Below are 17,794 nucleotides of genomic sequence, written 5' to 3' on the forward strand. Positions count from 1 at the left end.
CGTAACCTACATCTCACAGTATCGTATGCAAAATTTAATTCCAGACTCACTATAACGTTGATCTGAATTCCTTTGAACGTATTCCATTCAAATTCAAATTTCACAGTAACGGATCCCAATATTTCAAGGCAACGGATAAAACACTTTCTCCTGCGTCATTTGTCTTTATCGCGGGGATTAACCAACGGTCTCAAACAATGTTTCGTCGTTTTCCTCTTCTTTCTTCTTCTTCTTCTTCTTCTTCAGCAGCGTCTTCATACTCCTCTTTAGTACTCAAACAAACCTTATCACACTGAAGTCTTCGAAGGAGAATCCAATGCTGAAACGAGAAATCGTATGTTGATTAACACTGAAAGTTTCGGAGCAATGAATTATGTCTAAGTATGTACTGTTCATGCACAAAGACGGTTTATCTGTTGCAATGTCACGCCTTCAAGAATTCGTTTTCTATAGAATACGTGTACCATAATTACTTTCTGTATTAATAATTGTCACCCGTTGAAACTAGTAATTAAGGAAATATATCTTTGTTATCACTTTTATGTTCCTCATATCTATATGTAAATATGTTAGTAGTATTATTCTAAATTGTAATTTATAATCTAAATTATTCACGGTGCTCCTAAATATGAAATATGTCCTTCTTGCATAAAGAATTATGTTCCACAGCCAAGACATCGGCTGAAATCAGCTACACTCTCAGTGAAATTGTAATAAACAAGTCCCGAGAGAATTGGAGTTTTCTTAATTCCATCCATTCCCTCCTTACATCAACTATCCATGGAGAATGCAACATTTGTTGTGTTGAAAGGTTACTCGAAGGGCTTGACACCAACTTCACGCGGTTATCCGTGTGAGACAATGTCGTTGTATATTATACTACTTTATGTCAAGTACACACACACACACACACACACACACACACGACTTGATGGCGCGGTGGCAGAGTTCCCAGCAGCCATTACGGCGGTACAGGTTCAAAGCCCGGCCAGGGCTGACATAATTTCAGTATGTGCATGTAAGGTCACAGCATCACCCATAGATCGGTAATATACGAGCTCTGAGCTCTCCTCCTGGAGGGAAATATATATCGATCACGAGCCCAACACGTGATCCAAGACCATGGTGAATCACTCACACATTTATGTGTGTATATATATATATATATATATATATATATATATATATATATACACACACACACACACACAATCTTTAAGATGACTAATAACGTCATAACGTGACGTTGATGAGAAATGTCCAGCCAGTATTAGCTAGGAAAACATTGTAAATTTTAATTCTATATTGGCAGGTCTTAAATGGCATACACACTGTCACACACACACACACACATTGTATCTATACAGAGATGAAGTACAAAGACGTATGCACAGAATTATGAATTTGTGCGCGCGCGTGTATGTGTGCGTGTGTGCAAACGCGTGTATGTATGCGTGTGTGTGTGTGTACGCGCCCGCATGTGTATGTGTGCGCGCATGTGTGTGTGTGCGTGTGTATATGTGCGAGTGGATGTGTGTGTGTATGCGTATGTGCATGCGTGAGTATATATGCGAGTGCATGTGTTTGTGTATGAGTGTGTGTGTGTGTATACAAGTGTTTGTGACTGGTCACAAACACATAGTAAGCAATATTTAATGACACAAACACGACTGCAAATTCAAGCACAACTACCTCATTAAGTTCCACTGCCCCGTCTTCTTCTTCTTCCTCCTCCTCCTCCTCCTATACAAAGAAGGCCAAGTTTTCAGTCCGACAATTGGTGACACCACACTTTTAGTCCTAAGTCCATATCTTCACTGTATGAATATTTCAGTTCACCTAACGTGTTTATCTAGCCACTTAATGATTCCACAAAGATATCAACAGTTTTAGTTAAGGAACTTTAAACATATCAAGTTACCGATAACCAGTTAAAAAGTTAACTTGTATCGAGAATTTAATTTCTGATTAGACATGTTTTAAGAAGGTGCATTTTGCAGTACGCCCTAATGAATGCAGATATAAAAAGGAGAATAGAATTTGGTGCGAAGCCTTCTTTGACCAATGTGTCACACTTTAATGTCTTGATTTGTCCAATGCCAGGCCATTTCATTTAGCTCAAAAGTAATTTGGAGTGCCAGCGTTGTAGACAATCTTGAAACAGTATCGATTAACCTTACACCCCCTCGGACGTGAACACATCACTAATGCATTTTGTTCCAACACCTGACGTCTTTATTCACCTTAGAGAAACTCCTGGACACAGAGGGTTCCCAGATGGTTCCCAAGGCTGGGGCAACCCTGGGGGTGGGGGTGGGTGTCCCCAAGGAGGCTTCCGACCGGGGATCCAGACCAAAAATAAAAAATCAGTGGAAGGCTGGAACCCAAGCGACTTTATTCAGTATCGACGAGCCCTCGGGGGTATCAAGAAACAGCAATGCATAGGCATGGAGGTCTTTGGGCAAAAAGGTTATGAACGACTGGGTTAAAGCAATAACTATTGCGGCAGTTCAACCGTCCCTATGACGTCACCAGTTCTACGCTGGGGCCTTTTCATCTGAGAGGCCTTGTCTGAGCCCCGACCAATTGGAGTGAGTTACGTCATCGCCACGCCAAGAGAGTATCCAATCAAAAAGTGAGCGCCACTCGGGAGTGTAAACAATGAATCCTTTTGTTGCCTGTTTTACCATTTAGTGCGTGCGTGCGTGCGTTCGTGTGTGTGTGTGTGTGTGTGTGTGTGTGTGTAAGTATACGTGTGTGTACGCGTACGTGCGTGCATGTGTGTATGTGCGTGCTTGTGCGCGCGCGTGTACGTGTGTGTTCATGTAGTATGGGGAAGTTGTCGTATTCTCTTTGTTTTAGGTTCGCACTGTGATGATCATACGTGTTCACATTCTCTAGGTGTTCATCAGCTTTTGAATAGTTATGTAATCAATAACTACGACACATTATTAACTGCGTGCAATAAATACACTCCACTTACAGCTGTTGTGCTTTACCTAGTATTATACGGGGTTGGAGCTGTTCTCATGGAATCTTGTCTATCTCCAATTACAGAGTTTTGCCTTATGTTCATAGAAGGTGTTGGCGTGGAGTATATCTTCTAACTCGCTGCACAAACTGACGCATCTATTTGGGTGGCTGCGCTTCCTAACATTTAAAAAAAAAAAAAAAAAAAAAAAAAAAGTCTTTCTAATTACAATCATGTAAATCTTCGACCTGCCGAGAAGTCCCAATTTTTAATTCTCCTGGAATATTTTAGTAACCGCTCTCTTGTATCTATCTGCACAATGACCACAACGCTGCTACATATTGGTCTGGAACGACCATGCATGCACTTCAGACTTGCCACGCCTGACTATCAAGGAAGAACGGAGATGTGCTGCAGGGGCGACTTTATTTTTCAAATGAAATAGAAACTGAGAATAATAATAAAAATATAGTTTTCTACGAAAACTATAATTGCTAGAAAAGAATAATTTAGAATTCCACAGAAAAAAGATTCGTAAATCCAATCGCTTGGATCTTCTAGAAACAGGTGAAGAGATGGAGGATTAATCTAATATGCATATATGAAAAACAAGAAGAAATTATATACAATAGGAAAATTAAACATAACTTGAATATACAAGAAAGGGTCAATGTAGAAACGCATAATACATGATTGGACATGAGTGAAATCATATGGAACTTACTGTATTAAGATATCAAGAAAAGGTGGTAGGTGAGGGGAAATTGGTCTGGTAGAGTCGACGAAATGGTGTGTGTGTGTGTGTGTGTATGTGTGTGTGTGTGTGTGTGTGTGTGTGTGTGAGAGAGAGAGAGAGAGAGAGAGAGAGAGAGAGAGAGAGAGAGAGAGAGAGAGAGAGAGAGAGCGAGAGAGAGCGAGAGAGATAGTCTTTTGTGCGTTTATGCGAGATAGATCATCTAAGTCTTTGCGTTGGTTGCAGGTGGATTATCAGGACGAGCAGATTCCCGAATAAAAAGAATGCAAAGGAGGATACGACGACGACGACGACAGAAAGCCACTGGCAATAGAAGCAGCAGCAACAGCATGGACACACAGACGGCCCAGATCCGGACTCGACGGGGCTTCTTGGAAGAGGTTCGGAGTTGTCCGGTCCGATGACCAGACGCTAACCAATGGAAATTTTGAGTCGGATTCCTGTGTTATTATGATAATGACTCGTTCAACTGGGAGTGTGTAGCAAGAACAGGAAAAAAAAAAAAAAAATCATAACTCTCTTCTTTCCTTTCACCACCCCCAACACAGTCTCTCTCTTTCCTTATCTCCATTTCTTAATCACGTTTTTTCTTCTATCATACACACACACAAGCACACACACTACTTTAATAAAAATTTGCCTTTACTAGGACAGGTAATTCGCCTAAGTTTAACAATGTGTCATAAGCGTGTGTGTATACACACACACACACACACACACACACACACACAATATATATATATATATACATATATACACTTATATATATACATATATGTATACATATACATATATAAATACATACACATATATACATACACACACACACACAAAAGGTCGAGAGGGCGAGGATAGTAGAAAGGAGTGAGGGGAAAGGGGTGGGCGAGAATTCGGCAAGAATTCAGCGAGATTGGTGTTCCGATCTGGTTGTGAATATGTGTGATTCACCATGGTCTTGGACCACGTGTTGGACTCGTGATCGACAGCTATATCCCTCCCGGAAGAGCTCGTATATGACCGATCTATGGCTAATGCTATGACCTTACACGCGCATACACCCCCAACTCCCCACGCACGAGAGTTAAAGTAACGACTAGTAGCGCAGCGATACTGAAATTATTTCAGCCCTTGACGGGATTCGAACCAGGACCGCCGTAGTGGCAGCCGGGAACTCTACCTCCGCACCATCGAATCGAGTGTGTGTGTGTGTGTGTGTGTGTGTGTGTGTGTGTGTGTGTGTGTGTGTGTGTGTGTGCGTGCGCGCGTCCGTGGGATAGTTCTCCAAAGGTTCTATCAGGACCTTGAAAGCGAGTGTGAATCATAACCATATGGAAGTTCAGAGTTAAAAATGCGCACACGAACGAACACGCACATACTGTACACATTCTACCGCACTTGTTTATAACCAGTCTTAATTTAAAATATACAAAGTGGTCATGAGCTCGTTTGTGTGTGTGTGTGTGTGTGTGTGTGTGTGTGTGTGTGTGTGTACACGTGCTCACATATTTGAATCTATTCACACCTAAGTTATCATCCCGACTAAGGCATTTTCCCCAACCCCCCCTCCTCATCCTCTTCGTCCAGCTCCACCAACCTCACAACCTCCGCATCTTCTTCTTCTTCTAGCCCCTCCCTTTCAGACCGCTCGGCCCAACCTAGCCCAGCGTTACCGCGCGTCGTCGGCTTGGCAGCCAGTATGCAGTTATCTGAAGGCAGCGATAACAAGCATGAATTGGCCCTTGTCGCTTAGTTCGTTCTGATCCGCTGTTTGGCTGCGACTTGGGATTAGTCCTCCGCCTCCTGGTTTCTCAAGTTAAGAATGATTATCCACACGACTGTCATTGCTCTCCCTAGATCCAGGAATAAAGACAAGATTCCTGTGTGGTTCCTCTGCAAGGTGCCTGTTGCATGCACGACGGTGGATTACTTTCGTGCGCGTAGTTGTTTGTTACGAAGAGGCAGACGTTTCAGCGTGTGCTGTGTTATAATTACGGTATATCATGTTATCACGTGGCTCTGCCTGAACGTGTGCGCGTGTATTTGATTTATATACTTACTTATTTGTGATTTGCATATCCAGACTTGTACGGTAGCATACATAAATGTGAGTTGGTCATTCATGTGAATGTCCGTTTATGTTTTATTCGTTTGATATGTATTTTCTAACGATCTCGGGTAAATCGAAATTATAGAAATATATAGATGTAAAGACATGATGACCTTACACTACATACCAACGCATGGGTGACCTGTGCTCAAACGCACGCACGCACGCACGCACACATGCAACACCACATAAGCAAATCAAGAGATACAAAATCAATAACCTTCGCTGCATCGACAATATTGCAATGTGCAACACAACACTGTTACTGACGACAGATAAGAGTGTTGACACTTGGTGCCAGAGACTGTGGCGTCTCCACGTGACGACAGTTTGTGACACGTGGGGTGTGTGATCGTCCACCCCCGCTCCCCGTCCAACATATTTTACCCACAAGTATCACGGCTCTAACGGGAGAAACGTTGCCCTTAGGTTCTGCTTCTGCGAAACGGGGCTTACGTTGTCCTAGCACTGTTTATTTACATTTGTGTGTGTATTATATATATATATATATATATATATATATATATATATATATATATATATATATATATATATATATATATAATATGAAACTGGATAAAAATTTGAAAAAAGTGAGGTGAGGACGGAGAAATAACGGTGGGCTGGGTGGGCGGGTGGGTGACAGGAGGAGGAGGAGGAGGAGGAGGAGGAGGAGGAGGAGGAGGAGGGGGGCGAGGTGGACAAACCCCGTCGGCGGCGACCCAATTTCCATGGGCGAGGCGTCAATATGAGACAAAACGTGATAAAGGGAGAGGGAGAGGGAGGGGGAAGGGGGAACTGGGACGGGAACTGAGAGCGAAGGGGATGGTACAGGAGGGAGAGAGGGAGAGAGGGAGGAAGGGTGAAAGGGTTGGGAAAATATAGAGGTGAGACAGGTGGAAAAGAAGATAATGAACGGTTGCGAAGGAAAGCAGGAAAATAAGAGGAACAGGAGAAGAAAGATGAAAATTGAAAACTGAGCAAGAAGAACTGGGTATAACACAATGGAACCTTACTTATGTAATTCTAAGTATCTAACTACTTGGGGCTACCTTGCATAATGTTATTATTAGCCACTTAAGTGTAGGTGCTGACCTTGAGAAGTGTTGATACTGATAAAGCAAGCAGAGATTGTTTATTTCATATTTCTACCAATGATTGCAACAAACTTTTTATATCTTAGCAACGTTGTCTTTACTTCTTATTAGTTATCTGAAATAGTTTCCCCACAACTGTTCGTTATGTAATCAACAGAACATTTTACATTATCAACTTATTGCTTTCACAACTGCTGATACGAGAAAAAAACAAAAAAAACAATTGCCTCTACAATTGCCTACTGTTACGCGAGGAAGTTTGGCAGACAGTTCGGGAATTTGACCTTGAACACAACAGACGCCACGTATACACGTGTACACAGAGCAGACACACGCATGGATACATGACACATATTTGCACATGTCTCATAAACATCAAATCGCGAGATTTCATGCACAGGCGCGCGCGCACACACAAAATTATATATATATTATATATATATATATATATATATATATATCACAGGCTTATCTTCATGTATATACGACGAGTCCATGTGTGTATATATGTATATATCTATATATATATGTACATGTACACAAAGATGTTCGTGTTTAAATATAATCACGTGTTTGAAGATAAATGTGCATGTGGGTGCACATGCGCATTTCTAACATGCACCTACCGTCGTATTGGACCATGCGACGTACTTGTGCATGTTCATTGAAACACCTCAGATTCATTTATGCAGTTGGGGGAACCAGACACTTGTATAGGAACACTTGCTGAGAAAACACCTGTGGTTGTAACACACCAAGGTAATGGACTGCCCCTATTCACCGCCCACGTAGTTATGTGGACGATATGCATACACGTACACACACTTCTTGGGGACACCAAAGACTTCTGGTACAGCAAACCTACCTATTCAGAAGTAAAACTATGGGTACTCGGAATGTGTCGTTTACACTCAGGTTCCCAATGTACTCTAGGGCTGAACCTTGGGCATAAAAGTGATGAAGACACGCCAGGATGCGCTAAGTAGCTGCGACAGATGTTCCCTTTGCCTTAAACGCTTACACTGTCAGGATAAGATAACAATTCCTGCTGGAAATCGGAAAGAAATGCAGAACTCGAACCCGCGACTATAAGATGCGTTTCTGTTCAATTAATCTGGGCGTGGGCATCCATGAACACAACACACACTGACACAATGATACACACGAAATAACCGAAGTACCTAATTACATAAACAGACAAATAACCTCGAAGTTACTTAAACTCAAGAGTCCCAGAGTGAAATACTTCGATTTAAACACACACTTCTATATTCCCTTGAAACGTTTTTCGTAAACCCTCTTCCTGCCTCTGTTCCTCCTCTTCCATTCTTCTTCTTCTTCCTCTTCCTCCTCCTCCTCCTATCCCTGCTCCTGTTCAACCTGTTTCTTCTGAGTTCTCAGTTTCCCTCCTCCTCTTCCCTCCTCCTCCTCCTCTCTCACTAGCGGTGCGTGCTGAGTGAGGAACCTAATTAACCACAGGTAGGCATCGATCCACAGGTGTCCTCCACATGCACATACACACACAGACACACACAAACACACAAATGAATATACAAAAATGACAAAAAATAAATGTATGCCAAAACTGTACACGTACGGCTGTTGAGATAATGTATGTAGTTTTACTCAAGACGCACACACACGTTCATATATAAATATACACATGTACCAACACAAACACACACCAAGTCCCATACTCACAACACATACCGCACACAAACAAAAACATGGTACATACATGCATGAGCACAGATATGTAGTTATGCTGTTGAAACGTAACGTATATACACACGCACACACACACGTATGTATAAATATATATACATACATGCACATATACATATTATACAAAAACACACACATATATATACACATAAATACATACAGATATACAAATATATACATACATATTATATAAATACATATATACATATATATATTATATAGACATACATATATATTGTATATATATACACATATATATATACTGTATACATGCATATATATATATGTAGATATATATATATATATATACATATACATCTATATATACATATATATACATGTATACATATATACAGATATATATACATGCGTGCATATAAACATATACATATATATATATATGTGCATATACACATATACATATATAGACACACACACATGTATATATATATATATATATATATATATATATATATATATATATATGCATATGTATACATGTATGCATATATATATTATATACACACACGCACACACACACACATATATATTATATATATATATATATTATATATACATATATATATACATGTATGCATATATATATTTACATATATATACATATATGCATATATTTACATATATATACATATATGCATATATTTACATATTTATACATGTATGAATATATATATTTACATATTTATACATGTATGCATATATATATTTACATATTTATACATGTATGCATATATATTTATATATATATGCATATATATACATATATATGCATATATATACATACATATATGCATATATATACATACATATATGAATACATATACATATATATATACATTACATACATATACATATATATATATACATTACATATATATATACATTACATATATATACATATATATATATACATTACATATATATACATATATATATAATTACATATATATACATATATATATACATTACATATATATACATATATATATAATTACATATATATACATATATATACATTACATATATACATACATACATATATACATATACGTATATATATGCATATAAATACATACATGCATATATACATATACGTATATATATGCATATACATGCATGCATATACATATAAATACGTATATATATATGCATATACGTACATGCATATATACACATAAATATGCATATATATGTAAGAATGTAAGAAAGCTGGACATGTGACCCACGCCTGGACAATTCATCCACAACCTTTCCTAGTGTAGTTCCTTATGCTCTTGTCATACTATATTATGTTTGCTGTACCCTCTTTCTTTGTAATTTACACTGAAGATGTAATATACGAAAGCGCTCTGCTCCGTTTGTTTATTTTCTTAAGTGGTTACCTTGCATTTATAAAACACACGTTCCTAGTGTTCTTATTGCATGCATATATGTGTATATATATATATATGCATATATACGTATATATATACATATTTATACATGTACACACATATATGTACATATATACACATATGTATATATATACACATACATATACACATACATTACTATATATATATACACATAATATATATATATATATATATATATATATACAGCTACACATATATATACTTACACACACACACACACACATATATATATATATATATACTATATACATTATATATATTGCTATGAAGGTAAGACAGATGAGTGGAAAAGGTAGCAAAGAAACGCGGGTTGGAGTGAGAACACTAACATTCCTAGCTTGTAGTCGAAACCTCAGGAATATAATGTTCTCGCTCCAACCAGCCTTTCTCTACCACCTTTTCCACTCGTATATATATATATATATATATATATATACATATTTATATATATATAATGTATATATATATATATATATATATATATAGTGTGTGTGTATATACAGTATATATATATATATAATATATATGTATATATGTATATATATATCATATATATATATTTATAGGCACATACATATATACATCTATACATATATAAATGTATATATATACATCTATATACATATGTACATATATACATTATATAATATATATTATATACAATATATACAGTTTAATATACATATATATATATATATACACATATATACATATATATACACACATTATATATATATATATATATATATATATATATTACACAACTGAATCATATACTAGGGTATATGTATACGTATGTTTATGCACGTATGTTTAAATACAGCAGACACTAAGAGCTAAAATGAGAGTCCAGCTCGATCGCAGCACTGTTGCTTCAGGTGCAGTAACGATCGAGGGAGGGAGGGAGGGAGGGAGGGAGGGATGGAGGGATCTGGCAGACCAGCTCGCCCTCGCCTCACCCACATCCACTGGCGACAGAAACACTCCCACAACCACCCTCGCACACACAAACGCACACACGCAACCATCCACGAATCATGACATACAAAACGAAGTACACACACACACACACACACACACACAAATTTCAATTCAGACACACGCACACACACACACATTACTAAACTGCACCAGAACGCACGCATAAGTGCGCACGCACAGCTGTGCGTTGGCAACAATAGGAGACTAGGAATTAATTTCCTTTTTCATGTTATCCTAAGTAAAAAAATGTGGATATAAATCGGTTCTTGCTTGTTTATACCAACATTTACAGGTTCGAACACATGAATACGTGTGTATGTGTGTGTGTGTGTGTGTGTGTGTGTGTGTGTGTGTGTGTGTTTCACCATGGTCTTGGATCACGTGTTGGACTCGAGATAAGAGATCAAAACTATGTTGCCCGATCTATGGGTAATGCCATGACCTTACACCCATATCCATACACACAGTTCCTTGGTATAGTGTGCTGTATAGTGCTATGTAGTGGTGTGTGGGCGCGCGCGCGTTTGTGCCTGTGTATATTCTAGTGCTATTATACCACTGTACGATTACCTTCTGACTGTTATTTCACCTCACATATACACAGAGGAGTATCTGAACTTCATATAGCATTCACTCGACATTATTACGTCATGTAGCAGTGTCATATCCCGTCGTCGTTACATCAAAGAGCGATATGACGTCACGTCGGAATGAGGCGAGAATGGTTCACTTGTGCCAACACCGGCAACGCTTCTCTTCCTTTGTCTACTCTTTGCCTCAATCACTATATCTTCCTTTAATCACATCGTTTTATCACTTCATTGTTTATTTCTTTGTTGGCTCTGTGTTCCATCCCCTCCTGGGTCATACTTTTCCTGCCTTGTGACTATTTTTAATTTCTTTGTTCCTCTCAACCAGCATCTCACAGCCTACGACTGTCCTTCCCCGTCGCATAAAATTGACATTTATTTTCCGAATGTTTTTCAACCCTTTTCTCAGATTTCCAGCTCTTTCTACTCTCTTCTCATTCTTCAACCCTATTTTCATTCTGTTTTCAGACCAGCCCGCACCACGACTCTTATATACACATTTTCATTCGTTTGTACTTATTTATTTCTATTCTGCTATCTCAGTAGACTTGAACGAGTTGCAAATATTATGTAAATATTTCGCGAGTAATTATTGTGCTGCTCCTGCGATGGCAACACTGTCTAGACGACAGGCGCTGTTGCCATACTTCGCCATCTCAAGTTAAAATTCTCTATGTATACATTCACACACAGAAACATGGAGGATAGAACACAAGCCCGTACACATCTGTGTATGTCATTTGACGCACACGCAAATGTTGACATGCATAAATGTATACATAAATAGAACTTTCTTTGTCCTGCCACGTATTCGAATCGATTGTGTACGTGCGTTCGTGTGTGTGTGTGTGTGTGTGTGTGTGTGTGTGTGTGTGTGTGTGTGTGTGTGTGTGTGAGAGAGAGAGAGAGAGAGAGAGAGAGAGAGAGAGAGAGAGAGAGAGATTCACCATTGTCTTGGATCACGAGTTGGACTCGTGCTCGACAGATATTACCCTACTGGGTGAGAGCTCAGAGCTTAAGCATGGCCCTATGTATGGTTAATGCTGTGACCTTACACATACATTCACACATACATATATATACACACACAACTTGCATCTTCATTCCTGGATGAGAATTTAGCTCAGACTGCTGAGTTAGCGGTCGGGTGCTACCACACCAATGAGCTGGTGTGTGTGTGTGTGTGTGTGTGTGTGTGTGTGTGTGTGTGTGTGTGTGTGTGTGTGTGTGTGCGCGTGCTGTCACTGATCATGTATACACACGTGTACTAAGTTACCCTTCCAGTAGTTCCTATATGTTAGAAATATTCCATGCCCTTTTATATACTCGTATCTGCAGAGGGAAACCCCTATTGAAACAATCGTCATTCGGAAGACCTTTGAGTCGTTCGTCTATCCTTATCATGCCTTCAGCCGAATGAAATAGTCCAGCGCTGGTTTGAGTATTCCTACTCAGCTCCAACAGATTCTATATACAGAGGAATTGGACTACCAACCTTTGTGGTCACGTATTAAAGTATTATCTACTATGATAGAAAGACCAAGAGTTTGAAATCAAGGCAGTATAGTCCACTGCTGAACAAAGGCCTCTTTCATAGCATTCCGTGACTAACACGATCGCGCCAACCTCTGCCACGTTACTCCTGCAAATTTCTCTATCTCGTCTCTCCACCTTCTGTCTGGTCTCTCTCTTCCACGCTTTCCATCTCGCGGCGTCCATTCAGTAACACAGTTGTTCCATCGCTCATCAGTCGTTCGCACTAACTGTCCAATTCCACTTCCTCTCTTTTACCGTATCCCACCCATCTTGCTCTATTTCGGTCTCTCAGAGTTATTCCCATCATTGATCTCTCCATTCTCCTCTGTACATTCCTTAGTTTTGTCTCCATCGCCTTCGTCAGTTTCCAAGTCTCACACCGGTAGATTATTGCTAGCATAGTGTGCCGATTGTAAATTTTACGTTTCAGACAAAGGCGGAGAGCCTCTCAGTATTTTATTATACTTACAACTTTCCAACCAACTGTAAAACGTCTTTTTATTTCATTATCATGATCTTTGGTCACTTTCACCATCTGGCCTAAATAATTATATTCTTCAACTTCTTCAACACTCTCACCATCGATTATGGTCTCTTTACTTTGAACTTTCGTGTTGAGCATTACTTTGGTTTTACTCTTATTCGTTTTTAAATCTACTTTGAGACTTTCCTTGTTTAGATCACTCAGCATATCTTGCAAGTCTTATGCTCTTTCTGAAATAAGAATAAGGTCATCCGCAAATCTTAGGTAGTTAAAATATTTGCAATTAATCTTCAAACCTTTCTCTTTCCAACTCAACCTTCTGAAAATCTCTTCCAAGCAAGCTGTAAATAAATTGGGTGAAATTGTATCGCTTTGCCGTACTCCTTTCTTGATCTTGATCTTTTCTGTATCTTTATGTAGTCGAATTACAGCGGTACTTTTCGCAGAAATATTTTCTAGAACCCTTACGATCTGTTCATTTGTACCCTGCTTGCGTAACGAGTTTAGTATTGCTATTTGTTCTACCGAGTCAAAGGCCTTCTCGTAATCTACAAAAGCTAAACAGAGATTTGTATTTTTTAGTTTTCTATATTAGTTGGTTCATCGCCTGCAAAGGGTCTAGAGTCGAATATCCACTTCTAAAACCTGCTGTTCTCTTGGTTGGTTTCCATCTAAATCTTGACTTAGTCGATTTGTAAGGATCTTGGAGAATACTTTATATACTTTTGATAGCAAGCTAATCGGTCGGTAGTTACTAAGGTCCTTCTGGTCTCCTTTTTTATAAAGCAAAATCACTATAGCATTGCACCACTATTCAGGAACGCTTTCTTGGCGTAAGTACTGGGTGTACAACTGAGCTTCTTTCCTGCGTCTTTCAAAAGATTTATCGATATACCATCGTTTCATATTTCTTAGAGCAAATTCTACTTTGAAATTTCTGGTACAACACAAATTTACTGACTCAACTACGGTTTTCGACGATTAGAGCTCTTGGTAAAATTCTACTCTTTTTACCATTCTGTCTCTGCATTTAATGACCTCTCCATTTCTATCTTTCAAACACGTCATTTACTGTATTCCCCAAGCATGTCTGTGCTCGGTCCCTTTAATACTTTTACCTTTCCGAATAGTTTCCTCTATTTCATCCATGTTCTTTCTTTTCGCTTATCTCTGCCTTTTGTTGATAAACTTGTTTAGTTCTACTCTTTCGTCTCTCCTGCTTTTAGTCTGCATGTTCCTTCTTTTAATAGGTAATTTGTAGCTTTGGAGTATTTTGTTTTTCTCTGATTTTTGTACTACCTACTATCTTTGCCGATTCCCTAATGATATTCACTAAATTCAAATTTATACCTTCGATGGTGTCCTCGTTAGTTCTTAGAGCTTCGAATTTATTTTCTAACTGAAATTACTTTTGTTATCCGTAACCTTCGCAAGGCTTTTTTTTTTTAACTAGTTCATATTTTATATATATATATATATATATATATATATATATATACACATATACAGGGAGAGATGATAAACATGGAGAAAGTAGGGGGAAAGGAGAGAAATGAAAGAGGGAGAGAGGGGAAAAAGGAGCGAGGGAGAAAGGGTAGAGTGAGTGAACTAGAAAGTTTTAATAAGTAGTTGGTAATAACCTAAGTAACAATAATGAAAAACAATGTTGTCCTAGAAAAGACACAAACTTTGATGGATTCACCAGTACTAAATCCAACAAGATTCAATGCCACACTAACATAACCACAACTGAATTCCCTAGCAATCCACGGTATTTATATCATTTAAGGGAAAACTGCCATGCATGTCACATTCTGGTCAGAGATAATTGTTACAAATAAAAGTTTACCACCGAAGGGAGGACGACAAATTGATGTCTATCACTCGAAAGTTTACAACAGAAGCAAAATACATTCACACATAAAGATATAGATAAAGTAAATGAATGTATATATATATATATATATATATATATATATATATATATATATATGTATATATATATGTATATATTCATTCACTAGAAAAAAATGTGGTAACTTGTTTGTACATCACAGAGAAAACCCACAGTCGGAGTAAAAGAAAACTTGGCTACTAACTAACTGTAGCCATCTTCAGAAAAGTACAAGATAGGCGAAGCGGTAAGAGACATGTATATATACTCCTCTGTCACCAGGTGGGTAACCTAAAAGAAACTAGCACAGCCTCCATGACAGGCTAGCTGACCTGAATCAGGGGAAAGGCGCGGGGTCAGACGCGGGGTCAGGAGGGAGATGATCACTGACATGTATACTCACCGCTAAAAGTAATGATCGTAGACCATTGTCCTTTAGAGATACTAAAATTGGGACATTCTACGATTAGGGAGGACTCAACTATCTTCCTCCTGAAACCACAACTGGACTTGAACACTAATTTGGCCTCATCCCAGTCAATGCGGTGGTTATGATGACAAATATTGTGGAATACAGCAGAGTTTCTTTGGCATATGTAATGGATCTCTTATGTTCGACTAATATAATGTTCAAGACTCTCCCAGTTTGGCAGAGCTACATCAGATCACAATCACACACACACATTATATATATATATATATATATAATATATATATATATATATATATACACACATTGTGTACACACACACACACATAGGCCTATATGTGATTTAGAAATTATCTTTTTCTCTGCTTGTTTACATTTTCATAAGCCATCACTATTCACACCACCAATCAGGTTTCTCTACCCTTTCAAGCCAAGTCCATCGCTCCTTCCACATGACTTCTTCCACTTCCACTTCCCAACGTGAGCCTCTGTTCTCCCGCTTTCACAAGGTACTGCCAAATCCCTTTTTTTCCAGTGACCCTATTTATGCTTCCTGTCCTTCCCTTCTTCCTATTAGCACCCTTGCCTTTTTTCTGCAACACTATTCGTCCCTCTTAATTTTATTCCCCCATTTCTTCACTCTCCTCTCCCTGATTTTCTACTTATTTCGGTCATTTTCTTAACACTCCTTCCTGTACAAATCCCTCCCTTTTCTTGCGCCATTTGAAATATTCCTTTACGTTTCTTCCTCCTCCTCCTCTTCGTTTTTCTACTTGATCTTAGTCGATCGCGTTCTTACTCTACTCCCCTTTCTTGAAACGTTTTCCTGTCTCTTCCTTCTTTTCTTGGTTCCTCTTCATCTCTACATTTCTTGTCCTCTTTCTCCTTTCCTCTCTTACTCTTCCTTTTATTTTGCGCCCTCTTCCCTCTTACATTCGCCACATCACCACAGTCTCCACCTTTTCAGACATGACACCCCCTCGTTAGGATCACAATTTTCCCTCTCTTTATGTTCACCTTTTTTTTTTTTCTTTTTCTTTACAATTTTCTAACTCTTCCTCCTCCGTCACTTTGACTCACTTCTGTGTCATCACCCCACCTGTCTCTCTCTCTCTCTCTGGATTTTCTGCTCATCGACTCCTATTCCTTCTTCCCATTTTTGAGACCATTTCCATAGAGCTCCATTCCTTTTATTAATCCCCTTTGCCCCTTCCTTCCATCCCATTCCCTCCGCCACGTGGCCCGTCCTCCTCCCTCCTTCCCTCACTCCCTCTTCCTAAATCCCGTGTCCCTCTCCCTTCCTTCCGACTCCTCCAAGGGTTCCCCATGCCTCCCACTTAATCTCCCCCGTCCTACCCCTCCTTCCCTCCCTCCCTCCCTCTCATCCTCCCTTCCTTAGCCGCTGCAGCCGAGTCTATCCACCTTTGCCTCTCTCCACCCCCTCCCTCCCTCCCATCCCTCCCACATAGTTCCGGTCTGTCTCCCCCCGTTTTCTACCCCCCCCCCCCCGAAACCTTCCCCATCCTCTCCCACTCTCCTCCGTTCCTCGTTCTTCCACCCACCCTCAGCTCCCCCGTTCCCCACTCCCCATACCTCCTCCTCCTCCTCCTCCATACCTCCTTCCTTCCTTCCACTCCTACCTCCTCGCCATCTCCCTGGCGTCCAGATCTATGCGTTGTGTTGTCTAAAGCGACATCTTAACTGATTTTCCGGTTCTTCAACCTTCAATCCTGCAATTTTTTTTTTTTTATCTTCTTCCCATTTCTCTCCTATTTCCTTTTCATTCTCG

The 17,794-nt window shown here is 39.2% G+C and overlaps 1 long non-coding RNA gene across 1 annotated transcript in view; it reads right to left on the minus strand.

Moving 5' to 3' along the window:
- Positions 1 to 275: 275 nt before the first annotated feature.
- LOC143037450 (uncharacterized) overlaps positions 276 to 17,794 on the minus strand; it is a 133,207-nt gene continuing 115,688 nt past the window's right edge. The window contains exon 3 of the long non-coding RNA XR_012967471.1: positions 276 to 319. This is a non-coding gene — a long non-coding RNA (uncharacterized LOC143037450). The remainder of the gene's footprint in view (positions 320 to 17,794) is intronic.

The sequence above is a fragment of the Oratosquilla oratoria genome, chromosome 22, assembly GCF_046742065.1.
Source record: "Oratosquilla oratoria isolate Oo_2021 chromosome 22, ASM4674206v1, whole genome shotgun sequence".
Taxonomy (NCBI): domain Eukaryota; kingdom Metazoa; phylum Arthropoda; class Malacostraca; order Stomatopoda; family Squillidae; genus Oratosquilla; species Oratosquilla oratoria.